Genomic DNA, 5,417 nt, shown 5'->3' with positions numbered 1-5,417 from the left:
TACTAAAAATACAAAAAAAAATTAGCCCGGCATGGTGGCGGGTGACTGTAGTCCCAGCTACTCGGGAGGCTGAGGCAGGAGAATGGTGTGAACCCGGGAGGTGGAGCTTGCAGTGAACTGAGATCGTGCCACTGCACTCCAGCCTGGGCGACAGAGCAAGACTGTCTCCAAAAAAAAAAAAAAAGAAAAAAGGCTTATGATGTTGTACATACATAACTTTCTTTAATTTAAATATTTAAAATATGGAAGGCATCCAGGAAGAAGGAACGGCAACTGAGAGGTATGGGTCATATCTCAGTCAGGTAGGGGTGACTCAAGGGTTTGGAGCTGGGAGGGGCAGGAGGACACCAAGCTGGATTGAGACTGAAGGCTGAGTGCTGGAAGGGAATGGGATCCATTGCCGGCTGTTAAGCAGGGGAGTCGTGATCTCACCCTTGTTCTTGATCTTGACCACATTCTGGTGGAAATCATTCAGTGGAAATTGAATGTGGATGAGATTGACTCTCAAAGGGACCCAGTTAGGCTGTGCCCAGGTCTGGGGAGAGAGGAAGAAGATCTGAACATGGCAATGGCCATGGGGCAGCAGGTGTTTCCTAGGGTGCTCATCAGTACTCAATTCACCAGCTGAGGGGAATGAGGAAGGAGGAGTTGATGGGGTGTGAGGAGAAGCAGGCTGGGAGAAGGAGGATTTCAGGTCTGACAAGGACATCATTTTCAAGACAGAAAGCACTCCCTTCCACCCTCCAATGTAGAAACTATGTGCAGATGTGGGGGAGCCCATGGGTAGAGTTAAGATTCAAGCGTGGGAGTCTTTGGGTTAAAATACCTAAAAAGGTAGAGAGTGGTGTTCAAAGAAAGGCATGGACTTTGCAGACAGACAGAACTGAGTTTGAGCTCCAGCCGTGCCACTTACTATCTGCATGATTTTATGCAAGTTACTGAAACTCTCTGAATTCTAGGGGTTGCCAATTCCAAAATGGGCCTGACCACACCCACCTCACAGGGTTGCAAGGGCAATATCGTAAAATAACCTCTGTAGAATGCCTCCATGGTGTCAGTCAGCACGTGTGGACACTGCCCCCATCCTGTGTCCCACCTCCCACTTCCACAGAGCATGGAGGTCTTCCAGGAAGAGCCTTCAAGATCTTCTGAGATTTGTCCCATTTCCCACATCTCTCAGACTGTGAGGCTCCAGGAGGTTTCTGGAAAGCACCTGCAACTCCCCTCCCATCAGTTCAAGAACAGAGATCACACAGGTTTGCATCAACCAGAAAGTCAGCTTTATTAGCCCACCAGCAGCAGAGGGGCAGGGGACACAGCTGGGAACTGTGCCGGGAGAGCAGGGTCCTGACCCAGGCCTTCAGGAGGTGAGGCCAGCTGGTAGGCAGGAGGCTGTGGTAGAGGCAGCTCAGTTCTAGGAGCACTGGCCCTGGCTGAAGCTGGATGAGCCCTGCTCCTTGAGGATGGGCCAGGTCTGATGGCTCGAAGAGGACCAAGAGGAGGTGAGAAGGGGTCAGAGAGAGAAGAGGAGGTGAGAAGGGGTCTGAGAGCTAAGCTGACTCCAGGGCAGGGAGAAGGGAGGGCTGGGAGCTCTGAGGAGAAGGGCCCGGCCCCCATTCCATGGAAACAGGCAGAGGGGCTGCGGTGCTGGGGAGCCTCAGGAGCCTTACCCTCTGGGGAAGAATAGGACTGGCCAGATGCGTGTGGGGAGGAAAGGCTGTGGGAGAGAAAAGGCAGGGCAGTCAGTTGTGCTGAGAGCAGCAGGGGGGCTAAAGGGTCTGGGAGGCAGAACTGAGGGGCCTGGGACTCACTGGGCGTCCTCGTACTCCAGCAGGCGGCGGTAGGTGGCGATCTCCTGCTACAGCTGTGTGTTCATGTCCAGCAAGATCTGGTACTCCTGGCTCTGCTGCTCCATCTCACAGTGTAGCTGGGCCAGCTGCTCCTCCACGCTGGCAATCAGTCCCTGGATCTGGGACAGCTGCATGCAGTAGCGGCCTTTGGTCTCCTCCAGGCTGTTCTCCAGGGATGCTTTCTGCAAGTGAGAGAGAGAAAAAGAGTCAATGAAGGTGGTCACTCCTGTCCCTCCAGGTCTCTGGGCATGTTTTTTGAGAGGTGCCTGGATTTTGATCCCAGTTGGGGTACTGATGGGCCAGACAATATGGAGAAATGCTAGCCCACTATTCTAGGGCTAGTTTCTCTATCTATATAATGGGTCCGATGAGTCCTCTGGTCCCATCCTGAGAAAAGAAAGGTGGAACTAAATTGTGGCTTGTTGAGGGGGTGGTGGCCATTACTGGTGACTTGGGGGCTGCTGCTGTGCCGGGTCCTTCATACTATGCTGAGCTGGGACTGCAGCTCAATCTCCAGGTCCTGGAACACCCTCTGGAGCTCCATCACCTCACTGCGGCTGCTCTGTACCAGTTCGCTGTTGGAGGCCACTTCCTTGTTCAGCTCCTCGGTCTGAGACAGGAAAGCAGAGTGAAAGGTGAGGCTCTCCCAAAGCCCCCAGCTGGGAAGTGCTGCAGGCTTACTGAGGGCCCGAGCCCCACCTTGCTCAGGAACCAGGCGTCAGCATCTCTGCAGTTCTTCTTTGCCATCTGCTCATACTGGTCGCGCATCTCATTCAGGATGCGGCTCAGGTCCACGCCAGGTGCGGCATCCATCTCCACGTTCACATCTCCACCGGTCTGACCTCATAGAGCAAGCATCTCCTGGGAAGGGATGGCAGGAGGCGGTCAGTTCAGCAGACTCCTCTCCTGGTCCTGGGTGCATCTGGCAACCCCACCAAACCAGCCTCCCATCCCGGGAGCCAGCAGCAACCGCACCTCCTCATGGTTCTTCCTCAGGTAGGCCAGCTCCTCCTTCAGGCCTTCGATCTGCATCTCCAGGTCAGTACTGACCAGGGTCAGCTCATCCAACACCCGGCACAGGCCATTGACGCCAGCCTCCACAGTCTGCCGCAGGGCCAGTTCGTGCTCGTACCTGGCAGGACAGAAGTCAGGTCTTCAGGCTGCAGCCCTGAGGATTCTGAGGCTCCGGGTCTGCTGGCCCTACTGGGTGGACAGCCCCGCACTTTGTCCCTTGCCCTCTGCTCCCAGCCCACCATGCTGGGAATCAGGCTCCCATTCCTGGAGCCGTTGGGGCCAGTGGGGCCTTGGCACAGGTGGCTTTGTGGCAACTGCTTCCCCAGGCAGTGAGTCAGCCCTTCAGAAGAACTCCCTGCCCCACAGTGACAGCCTTGGCTGAAAGAGACCTCAGTGATGCCATCCTGGGCTGTCCTGGGGAGCAGTTGCGGGGATCCTACATGTCCCACTCTGGGCAGGGGCAGAGTTCGTGTCTTCACTCTGCTTGCTGTGTGGCCTGAGGCTCCCCACCTCCCACCTCTGGGCCGGTTTCCCCTCAGTGGTGACCAGGCTGGACTGGGTGGCTGCAGAATCCCTTCTGGTTCTAAAAATCCTGTGACTCTCTTTCCCGTCTTGGATCTAATTCCAGTTCTGGAGGCTGCCTTGAGCCCCCGGGATCTCCAGAAGTGTGTGCACCATACAAACAGCACTGGCCGTGGAGCCAGACAGGCGACACTAAGTCCCTGCTCTGCCCTTACCAGCTGTACAGCACAGGCTGGTCCTATAGCCCCTTGGTCCTCAGTTTTCTCATCTGTAAAAGGGGATGACACACCACTAGCCACAAAGAAACATGCGTGAAGGACCCCACCAGCCCTTCCCCAAGGGCCAGCCCTGCCCCTCATCTTCCTCATCCTCCCCCTCCAGCCACCTGCTCCTCACACTCACCTCTACACACTGGCACCCTCCCGCACCGCTACACGGGGCCCTGCGCCCCGCACACTCCCAGCTGAAAAACACCACAGCCCCACACCTACCTCCTCCACTCCTCTACCGCCATCCCCTAATCACAGGCACCCCACCTGCAGGCTGGTGGGAGGGAGCCCCATCCTGCCACTACAGCCAGGTGTGACCTCTGACCCCGCCGTGGGCCTCAGAGTCCCCCCCACCCTGTAGAAACAGGACTGGCTGGGGATTCATTCCCAGCAGTTCCCTCTCCTGTGTCCACAGATCCCAGGCTGGGCCTGGCAGCTCCATTCATCCAGCTGAGCTGGGGGAGAGCACTGGTCATGGGCCCACTCAGGCATGCATGGTGTGTGCTGTACGGTTCTGTGAGTGGGGATGACGGGGGCGTTATTCCTGCCACCAGTCCTCAGGTGAGGGAGCTGGGATTCAGAGAGGGTAAGTGGTCTTCCCAAGACACCAGTCACTGGAAGCTGAGATGTGAACCTGCCTGCCTGTTCTCCTTACCTAAGCCTGTTCCATCATCCTGAGCCCTCTCTCTGTGCGTCTCAAATTTATATAATTTTCTTGATCAGAGGGGACAGAGGGGTAACCAGATACAGGTGGAGATTCACTCAAAGTCACTCTGCTTTAAGCTGCAGAGCTGCAACTAGAACCCAGACCTCGGCCCTCTCCAGGCTCCCACCATGCCTGCAGGTGGGGCCGGTATACCCAACTCTCACCCACCTCCCCACGATCACTGGCATGAGGTCTGCCCAGGGTGGGCGTGGCCTTGGCCTGAGAGGCTGGTCCAGCACCGAGGACTGGAGGGAGGAGGAGGGGTCTGGGCACCAAGACGGGGCCTCCTCAGGGTGCTGTGGGGCATCCCTCGGTGCTGGCCACTGGCCTTGCTCTGCAGTGCCTCTGTTGAGGTGAGGAGCCCAGAGACAGCCTGCCTCTGCCTGGGCTCCACTGGGGCAGGCAATTCCTTGTCTCAGCAGAATCAGGGTTTTGTCGCTGCTACATCTCCCCTGGTCACTCATCCCAGAGGTAAGAGCAGAACGGATGCACATGTCTTAAGAGCCAAACCTGGGAGAGGGAACTCGACACTCTCCACCTGAAGGGGTGGCCCGCCCCTCCACACCTGTGGGTGTTTCTCATCGGGTGGGATGAGAGACTGAGAAAAGAAAGAGACACAGAGACAAAGTATAGAGAAAGAAAAATGGGCCCAGGGGACCAGCGCTCAACATACGGAGGACCCGCGCTGGCCCCAGTCTTTGAGTTCCCTCAGTATTTATTGATCATTATCTCTACCATCTCCGAGAGGGGGATGTGGCAGGACAATAGGGTAATAGTGGGGAGAGGGTCAGCAGGAAAACATGTGAACAAATGTCTCTGTGTCATAAACAAGGTTAAGGAAAAGGTGCTGTGCTTTGATGTGCACATACATAAACATCTCGATGCATTAAAGAGCAGTTTTACCGCCAGCATGTCTCACCTCCAGCCCTAAGGCCGTTTTCTCCTATCTCAGTAGATGGAATATACAGTTGGGTTTTACACCGAGACATTCCATTGCCCAGGGACGAGCAGGAGACAGATGCCTTCCTCTTATCTCAACTGCAAAGAGGCCTTCCT

At 56.0% G+C, this 5,417-nt stretch overlaps 1 pseudogene; it reads right to left on the bottom strand.

Annotated features, from left to right (window-relative positions):
- Positions 1–1,414: 1,414 nt before the first annotated feature.
- LOC129017500 (keratin, type I cytoskeletal 16-like) lies at positions 1,415–3,900 on the bottom strand (annotated as a pseudogene).
- Positions 3,901–5,417: the final 1,517 nt, after the last annotated feature.

The sequence above is a fragment of the Pongo pygmaeus genome, chromosome 19, assembly GCF_028885625.2.
Source record: "Pongo pygmaeus isolate AG05252 chromosome 19, NHGRI_mPonPyg2-v2.0_pri, whole genome shotgun sequence".
Lineage (NCBI taxonomy): Eukaryota > Metazoa > Chordata > Mammalia > Primates > Hominidae > Pongo > Pongo pygmaeus.
This window is presented reverse-complemented; position numbering and strand designations above follow the sequence as displayed.